We start from the raw sequence: 10,265 nt of genomic DNA, 5'->3' as shown, positions 1-10,265 counted from the left end.
TCATATCATGTAGGAGAGTGGTAGCGGTTCTTTGATAGGTCGCTCTGGCGTTGATGAGGCCGAAAGGCATGATCGTGTAGCAATATGTCCCCCACTGTGTAGTGAACGCAGTTTTGTGCATGTCTTCCTCAGCCATTTTAATCTGGTTGTACCCGGCATACCCGTCCATGAATGATAGGGGAGCATGTTCGGTAGTGTTGTCTACCAGAATGTCAACATGCGGCAAAGGGAAGTCGTCTTTTGGACTTGCCTTGTTCAGATCCCTGAAGTCGACGCAAACCCGAATTCGCCCGTCTTTCTTTGGTACCGGCACAATGTTGGCCACCCAAATCGAGTATTCGATACTTTGATGAACCCAGCCTTGAACTGTTTGTCCACCTCTTCTTTGATTTTTAAGGCCCACTCAGAACGCATCCGGCGTAGCTTCTGTTTCACAAGTTTGGCCCCGGGTTTGATGGGTATCCGGTGCTCTGCAATTTCTCTGTCAATCCAAGGCATATCTCTGTAAGACCAGGCGAACATATCCTTGTATTCGTGGAGGAGGTCAATGAACTGCTGTCTTTCCGAGGGGTCCAGGGTTGTGCCTATCCTAAGTTCTTGAGGTGTATTGTCGGTTCCTACGTTAATAGGCTCGGTTTCCTCAATGATGGGGGTTCTAGTTTCCCGTTTGTCAAGTTCTTTGGCTAAGTGAGGTGGGTAGTCACTCAAGTCAAATTCCTCATAATCATTCAGAATTGCATTGCAGTTGAAATGAGACGAGTCATAAGCAAACTTAGCGTTCATTAAGTTGACACGAGCGAAAATCTCGGAAAGGACAGACATCTCGTGGTCAGTCAGAGGCGACACAACAGAGGAAGTGGCCCTTGGAACAGGCTCCAGGTTGTCACCTTTCATGGGAGTGGGGGTGACCCTAGTAGACTCAGCCTCTGAATCAGCCACAACTTTGTGATAAAACAGTGGGAAGGGGACCTTAACTGGGACATCCGGAGTGTTAGGAGCTATAATAGACTCTGACTCCGACTCGGACTCAGACTCAGATCCTTCAGCACTTTCCTCCTTGAACATAGGGCCTTCTCTAGTTGTGATCTTGAGAATGCGGCCTTGGCGATCGGTCCACTTGATGGTTTTCCTCCAGCCTTGGGTGGCTTTCTCCGGCCGAAGATCGGAGATCAAGGCGGTTGGATCAAACTGATTGTCTTTCAGGGCGATGTTGATGATGTCCTCATAGTCGAGGCGTTTGATGTTATCTTCCCCAAAGAGTAGTGTGACAGCTTGTCCGTCGAGGCATGGTGACGGTTTGGACTCGGTTGATGCAGCTTCGATGTTGTCGGGAATAAAGTAGCAGTCCTGGAAGACTTCCACTCCCGGGTATCTAGCCTTCGCCACAGATTCATAGATAGGCTCCGGAAAGCCGTGGTAGAGTTCGGACTCTCCCTCGGGGACAAAGTATCCGTTGAGAGTCAGGTGGTAGGGACGGAGGATGACTCCATGCTTCTTGCGTTTTCGGATTAGGAGGTTCATCTCCTGGATGTCTTTGTCAGTAGGTTCGTATCCCAGCCCAAAGGGAATGTTGGGGACCTTAGCCTGCTTCAAGGGAGGCAATGGGTCCTTTAGCGGATTGAGCGGCAAACCCCGGAAATAACCCTAGCGCATCATGATACGGTTGATCGTGAGGCCGGCGAACGGGTCACATTCAGAGGTTGTTAGTTCATCAGTTATGGTGTTCACGGCTTGGAAACCCCACATTTCATTGTCGTCCTCCACAATGGCTTGGGAGGCTACCCCTCTTCTCATGACTACTTTGATTAAGGAAGCAGGGATCGTGATTGTTTTCCCGTTGAAGGGGACCCTGATCTTTTGGTGAAGCGTTGAGGTGACCGCCTTGACGGCGTGAATCCAGGGACGTCCCAGGAGCATGTTGAAGGATGCGTCGATGTCGACCACTTGGAAACTGGTTTGTCTTTCTAGTGGCCCGGTTGCGACGGCTATAGTGATAAGCCCAGCGACCTTACGACGAGTGTCGTCATAGGCGCGTACTCCTTGATTCGTTGGGACTAAATCAGATTCCTTAATACCCAGCCTGTAGGCAGTTTTGAGAGGAATGACATTCACGGCGGATCCGTCATCCACGAGGACCATTGGTATGTTCTTTTGGAGGCATTGCACAGTGATGTATAGGGCCAGGTTATGGTTGGCTCCGAACAGGGGGATATCCTCGTCGGAGAAGACGACCGGGTTGCTCAGATCAGGGGCGTTTCTTGTCATGTGTGCCACTATTTCTTCTGGGGAAGAGGTGGAGGGCACGGTTAATTTTCCCAAGGCCTGTCGATGCTCAAAAGACGTTGCGGTCAGTTGCCAAATTGAGATCTCGGCCTTTGCTTTCTGGAGCTATTTCAGGATTGAGTTCTCGGGAGCCTTTGGTTGAGTGTCCACCTCTGGGACGATTTGGTCATTCGTTGTTGGAACGACCGCTGGGTTGCTCGGATTCTTATAGGGACGTCCGGACCGGGTGAGATGTCCGATTTCCTTCGTCCGCTTCTCCTTTCCTGGGACGACATAGACATCCTCAACATCATCCCGCCATATGCCGTTAATTTCAGGGTCTCGAGGATACCTCGGAGGGGTATTCCTCGGTGGGTAGTTCTTGTGGGGAATATTTTTGTGAGGGCGATTTTTGTGGGGGTAATTATTTCGAGGGTGGTTATTTTGAGGGTAATTCGTGTGAAGGTGGTTATTTTGAAGGTGGTTTTCGTGGGGCCTATGCCAGAATGGTCGCGGGAGCAATCCATCCTAGTGTGGGTAGTTTTGAATGCTTGGGGAATTCTCCCGCGGACGTGGTGCCGGGGGATTGAAGATGAGTCGACGGTAGGCGTCATCGAGTCGGGTGATTCTCTCAGAAAGGCTGGCAATGGCCTCCTCAACTTGCTGAAACATAGTGAGCATAGTGGCAAAGACCGAATACGAACACTCCATCTGAAGGGTCCTTTTCCAGAACATTCACCTCGTCGTCAATTGGCAAGATGAGATGAGAGCAGTCTAGGGTCGGCTCATCGTCAGAGATGGCGTGAATTCCCAGAGGATTCGTCTTGTTGTTTGGCTTAGTTGGTGTTGGTGGGGGTATAGGCAAATCTCCCTTCTCAATCATGTCTTGAATGAGGTGCTTGAGTTTGAAGCAATTTTCGGTATCATGCCCTTTCCCTCGATTATACTGGCAGTAGGCGTTGGGGTTCCAAAATCGGGATTTCTTGGCGTCGGCCGGGTCCGGGGTGGGCCCGATCGGTTGTAGCTTCCCTTGGTCCATGAGCCTTTTCAAGGCACTTGCATAAGTTGACCCTATGTTGGTGAACACTCTCTGGGGGCATTCAATTTTCTTGGCAGATGGTTCGACGAGGTTGACCTCATCAATCTTGTTTGTCTGACCGTAAGGGCGAGATCCGGTTTAGATGGATCCTTGATAACCCCTGCCTGTGGTCTTTGCTAAGGCACCCTTTCGGAGGTCGTCCTCAATACGTGTCCCCAGAATCTGCAGATCTTGAAAAGTTTTGATATTTTGATACCTCAGAAGGTTGGCATAAACCGGGCGGAGGTTGTTGACAAATTTTTCCACCAGTTGATTCACTCGGCTTACTAACCAACTGAGTACTCACCCTCCTCCAACGGGTTAGGAACTCAGTGAACCCCTCCTTTTCGTTTTGGGTTAACACCTCGAGAGTACGGGTGTTGGCCTGGATATCGACATTGTCGGCATACTGTTTGGCAAACTCAACTGCGATTTCATCCCAGGTGGTAAGGTTTTTCGGGTCCAAGGAGTATTACCATTGGCGAGGAATTGGCTCCAAAGAGGATGGGAAGATCCTGGTAGAAAGTTCCTATTTGACCCCCTTAATGGCCATGTAGTCTTTGAAAGCACGGATGTGGTTGAGTGGGTCCTCCATTCCCTTGAACTTAGGCACATCAGTCAGGATGAAGTTGTCGGGTAACTGGTCCCCAACAGGTTCGAACCTTCGGTTATTTTCAAGGTGGATGTTGTTACCCCGGGCTAGGAGTTGTTCTTCCAAGAGTTTCAGCCTCTTTTCAGTCTCAGTCAGAGGTGGGGTATTATGTTCCCCAATTTCCTTATTCTCCAGGGCGTCGATACGGGTCTCGACGCGATCTAGGGTGACCTTAAGAGCGGTAAGTAGGCTGGCTAGCTGATCAGTTGTGACATCTCTGTTGTTATCATTGTTGTTGTTGGACGAAGCTGAAGACGGGGTCATGGCTCTGAGGCAGAAAAACGGCTCACATTACAACTCAATCCGACACGGTTCCAAGACAGAACGCAGACAACGCAGAGGACTAGACCAAGATCGACTCAACAAGACGGGGTGACCGTGTGTGGTCCCTCAGTGCTGACTCGAATTATAACGTGACGGTGTTTGACCGAACCTTTGACACGGGTCCAACATGTCGGTGTGACGCCATTGGACGGGTCTCGTGGCGAGACGACTCATAAGTAAAGACCCATAAGTACGTTTGCTTTGACTCGATAGACACGAGGCGGAATTGGAATGGTGGACTGAAGTATTCGAAAATAGGAATTTTCAAAAGATTCATTTGTCGCTTTAATGGGCGGCTTCCGAAGATAGAAATCTCTGCAAGTCGATCAGTTGAAAAGGGTTGTCTTAAGTTTATTTGCAAAAGACGGTTTGAGTTTGAGTCGGCTCGGAAAACAGTGTATTGTTTCCCAAGACGGTTTTGAAATTCAAAATTGTATGTTTTGAAAATCGAGTTTGAAATGTTTGAAGAGGTCTCGGGGACGGTGCAAGGTCCTCGGGATCCCGAAAGTGTCTCGAGAAAAAGGGCGTGTGCTTTTTTCGGGTTTTGAAAGAGCCATTGTCGGCGCGAAACGGGTTAAAATCCGTATCTAGGCACGGCGATTATAACGGCGTAAAAAGGTGATTTTGAAATGGTTATACAAAACCGGGTTTGAAAATCGTCATTACGACGGCCTAGAAAGGCATGTTGAAATGGTTATACAAAACCGAGTTTGAAAATCGTCATTACGACGGCCTAGAAAGGCGTGCATCGGTCGGCGAAAGACCGAGGTTTGAAATGGCCATTATAACGGCGCAAAAGGTGATTTTGAAAGTTTGCAAAATGACACGGAAGGACTTATGATCAAGTAGCACATAAGCACTCACAGTTTCATTATATTATGCATCATGCTGACACGGGTTTTGGCTTAAAAGGGTGGGTTACACACCAAGCAATCAAACCCCGATTTGCGAGAGGGATACCAATCCAAACAAAATGTGTAAGGAGGGTGCCCTAGCCTCGTGCTCGAAAGTGATGAAAGCTCTTTGACGAAACAGAAATGTGTAACGTCAATGGTATGCTTGACTCAATCGGGATTCGAAATGCAGGGAAGAGATAACTCACGCCGACGAGACGAGCCAATTGGTCGATAAGGGTTAGGTTGTGGGCCCGGACAAGGAACCCGACCATGACCGTAATATCAATTAATGCATTCCAACCAAGACCTCGTTCGAGTCTCACCATCTAGGGATCACAAAGACGTAAGAGTCCTAATTTTCCCTAGCAGAGTCGCCAATCTGTGGACATGGCCCACCTGCAGGTCCGGTTCGATCTGCGGACGTGCAGCGGTCTTTTTGAAAGCCACGCTCGGCGGCGTAAAGGTGCTTTCGACCGGATCATTTTTAGATTGGCCGGTTTCGTCTCGGTAAGGGTCTCGAAACGATTAGAGATGTTCGGAGTCGCCACCAAGCATTTGTGGGATGCCTGGAACCCGTTCGAATTCCACTTTATACCTCGGTCAAATCGAAGCACAAAGCAGCGTTTTGACATAGATACTAAAGATAAGGAAATCGTCCCTCTTTAGCATCCTATCTCTAGAATGACTCTCGTACGCCCTAGATAAGGTCGTCCACTATCCAAAGTTTCTGAGTAAGAGGTGAAGGTACGTATTGGGAAGCCCTTTAATCAGACACCCAATCCCGCCCGCGTTTAGCGGCCTCTACTGATCGATCTTGGTTGGTTGAATGCAAAAGTTGATAAAACGGTTTAAATGCATGAATGCGCATCCAATGATTTAAACCTAACATGTGAGAGCTTTCTAAGTCGGTTGATTTAATCCAAGTACCAAGTATAAGATGTCGAGTTGGATTAATGATTGATTTGCATGCAAGACGGAAATTAAACATCCATTTACTGTATTAGGTTTAGGATGCATAACATGATCCATTTGTCTTAGTAAGGCATTTTGCAAATGTGGTTTTGAATAATCGAATATTCATCTGATCCGTCCTATATCCGGGTTAACCGGAGTCGGGATCGTCCTAGACTAATGCTGGAAGGAAACAGGCCCTGTACCAGACGGCTATAAGAGGCGCGAGCCAGCCGGCGGTGTAAGGGGCCTCCTTCTGGTTTTGAAAATGAGAAAGAAAAGGCCTGCTTGAGGCGCGGGTTAATAACGGTGTATGCCGTGTTCTCGATCATTTAGAAAACGTTATGAAACGTGTTAAAAGTGGGTATTTGAACCCGGTTTGATTTTGAAAGGGTCGTTTAGACCGCATTTGTTGATTTGAAGAACTTGGACTCGAATAATCATCATTATTTGATAATATTTGATGTCGGGCTCGGTTTTGACAAGCTTGACATAAATAGTGTTGAAAATGATTATGGACTAATTGTTTTAAGTCCATTTTGAATGTAATTAGTCGGTACTCATCATCGTACCCGGGTTAAAATCCGGCATGGTATATAGAACCAAGGATGATTTCGTGTTGGTGACTAATATGTTTGTTTGAAAATGTAAAGAAATGAAATAAAAGGCTTTCAAATACCTTCTAAATGTCGTTAACCAAATATTATCACCGAAACACGGATTTAACCGTCATGGTATGAAGAACCAAGGGCGAAAAATGCTTTATGGTTAAAACATGTGAAATGAAACAAAAGGGTTTCGAAAATATTTGAAATGGTAAAAACCGATTACAAATATGAAAACGGATTAAGGGAAATGACGAGAACAAACACGGTTGATCTTTGGTCAGAGCACCCCATTTAGGCGCGAGCCAGTTGGCGACCTAAGGGGCTTCTGCCTCAGACCAAAATTCAGTTTTGGCTCGTTTATACCATGTTTTGGTTCATGTTATGCATGTTTTAGCATGTTAAAGTCATGAAACAAGTTAAAACATAATAAAAGAGGATTTTTACACCCTCATACTTACATGTTTGGTTATGGCGAGTGACCGACGTAAGTGTAACAACTTGTTTGATCGGAAAAAAACTCGGTTTAAAACCGTTTTGGTAAGTAAAAGAGTGTTTTAAAATTTTAGTGATGGTGTAGTGTTCAAAGTGGTCGGACAAGTGGTTTAATGCACGATGAAGGTGCCAAACAATGTGTAAGGCTTGTGTTTACGATCGGTAGGTCGTAAACACGTGTCGATTTTGTGACTTAGGAAGTCGAGTATAGAATTTTAAGGGAGAAAAGAGGGGGCGGACACTCGCGTAAACTCAAATGGGTGGCATTTGAGGGGTATTTATAGGAGAATGAGTGGTTGTGTGAGTTTTGAGCGACGTGGCCACCTGGGCTGCTCAAAGAGGCGCGAGCCACGTCGCGGCACTTCGAGTCGTGTTGTCACTATCACAACAAACGCAATCATGATTTGTTCTATCCTAGGTTTTGTAGTCACATGTTTGGTACTTGACCAACATGAATCCGGGAAAACTTAGTATAGAAAGCTTGAAGATATTTTGTTTTTTGTCTTTGACTCGGTTTGACTCGTTGTTGGAGTCGGGATTTGAATTTTCGAGTCGGTTTTTGGTCCGGTGTCGGTTTTGACTCTAGTTAGATTCATTGCGACCCCGTCGCCATGCATTAAACACTCCAGGTATTTTTGAAATGTTTTGAAATGTTTTGTTTTCGAAATCGTTTTAAGTTTTCCGACGTAAAGTTGTACACAAACTATCGATCAAACGCTGCGATCCCAAAACATGTTGTAGTCCGATAATCATCGGGTGTTTGTTGGAGTCTCAGCAGATACTGGGTATCTACAACTTCCATAACAAACATGGATTAATCATACAATCCAAGGGCGGAAACATGTACATAATACAGGAATGGGAACAACAAGCATAAATATAAAAATATCTCCCCGTATTGGCCGAACAATCCATTTTGCATTCCGTACCTGTTCCAACATAATTAAAGTACATATACAACCTATAATGCTTACCGTCTCACCTGCAACAAAATACAAATATAGAGAAAGGAAAGTCCACACAACAATATATCACTCCTCTTCACCAAAATTAATAAGTAAATGCATCCAAAACTATCTCTACATGTCAGTATACACCGTCTTAAATATATCACTCACTAACTAGCATTCCAAATGATCCTTACGGATCAGTATACACCGTCTCAATCATCTCCACATATTAGTATACACCGTCTTAACTATACAACATGCTAATTAGCATCCAAAATGATCCTTATATATCAGTATACACCGTCTCAACTATACAACAAACTAACCAGCATTCAAAATACACATATTTTACAAGTAATATTGAGTAACCTGTCATCGTTACCTTTTTCCGAGCTAACTAGTCTTCCATGACGTAAAAGTCTTGTACCAGACCGTTTATCTCAGCCCAACAGAATGACGAGAACAACGAGAGGAGCGCTATGGAACAAAAATAGTTGAAAACGGATGAGAAACGGAGGGATGGAATTAATGTTTGGGACAAAAATTGAAAACGTGAAAAAGAAAGAACAACCGAGAAGGACGAAGAAGAGAAACAGACGTGAAAGAATGAAAGAATGAGTGACAATGTAAGGAACAACAAACACCAAACCCTAGAGAGAGAGAGAGCGATGAAACTTTAGAAAGAGAAAGCCGCCATTGATTTTCGAGCCTATGGCTAGGAAATCGAGCCTACAAAGACAGAGGGAGATGAAACTAAGAGGACGGAGTGTTCCTGGCACAAAGACTCTAGTAGAGGATGAATCACATATGGAGAATGTTGAAATATCAAACCCTAAAGCAGTTAAGACAGGACCGAATGTTGAAGAGGAGGGTAAGACGAGAAACATTCATGAGATTACTGGAATCCCTGAACTTGTAGTCGAAACTGACAATGAAGACGAGGAATATGATGAGGACGATATTGAGAATGAGGAAGAAGAGGAACTAGTGGTAGAGACTGTCGAACAGAGAAGACCTACTGCTAAAAATGATAAAAAAACAGAGACTGATAATGAGAATGAGGAAGAAGAGGAAATAGTGCAAGAGACGGCAGAGCAGGGGAACCCTAATGTTGAGCATGATTCAAAAGCAGAGAATGAGGATATGCTACAAATTCAGATGGAGGATGTTGAAGAGGAAATTGAATATTGGAATCAAGCAGTAGTATGTTTTATCCTAGGTGCGAATCCGCCATGGGAGGTGGTGGAAGGCTTCATTAGGCGCATTTGGACGAAATTTAACATTGACAAAATCTCATTCATGCCGAATGGGATATTCCTGGTGCGTTTTAAGTCTATGGAAATGAAAGCTAAGGTTTTGAGTTCAGGGCACTACTTATTTGACAATAAGCCTATGATAGTTAAATCATGGACAAGGGACTTAGAAATGACAAAGGAGGATATAAAATCGGTGCCTGCTTGGGTACAAATTCATAAGTTACCATTGAAGTTTTGGGGCAAAGGTTTACCTAAAATAGCTAGTTTGATAGGGAAGTATATTAAGAGTGATGCTGCCACTGTGGAGAGGACTAGGTTGGGGTATGCACGGGTCATGGTTGAACTGGTTGTTGATCAGGAACTTCCTCCAAAGGTTGCATTCAAAGATGAGAAGGGTTCAATCATTAGTGCTGATGTAGAGTATGAATAGCGTCCAATCAAATGCAAGAAATGTATGGGTATGGGACATGACTTGGAGCACTATAGGAAAGAGACACAGGAGAAACTTGTTCAAAAACCAGTTAAGAAAGTATGGAGACCAGTGGTTAAGCAGAATGCCAGTACTCAACCTTAGGTGAATACTGTGATTGTAGCCAATGGTCAGAGAGCTCCGGTGGTGTCTGGGACAGTCACTCCTCGCAAAAGATTGGTTAGGATGCATAGACAGGAGGGGGATAAGAGTGGTTACAGCACTGAAACTTTTGGAGCTCACTCTTATAAGGAGGTTTTGGCCTCTCCTACAAAAATGAATGGTGGTGATACAAGTAATGGTAATCTTCCCCCAAAATCTTATGGA

Source organism: Silene latifolia, chromosome 8 (assembly GCF_048544455.1).
Source record: "Silene latifolia isolate original U9 population chromosome 8, ASM4854445v1, whole genome shotgun sequence".
Classification (NCBI taxonomy): Eukaryota; Viridiplantae; Streptophyta; class Magnoliopsida; order Caryophyllales; family Caryophyllaceae; genus Silene; species Silene latifolia.
This window is presented reverse-complemented; position numbering follows the sequence as displayed.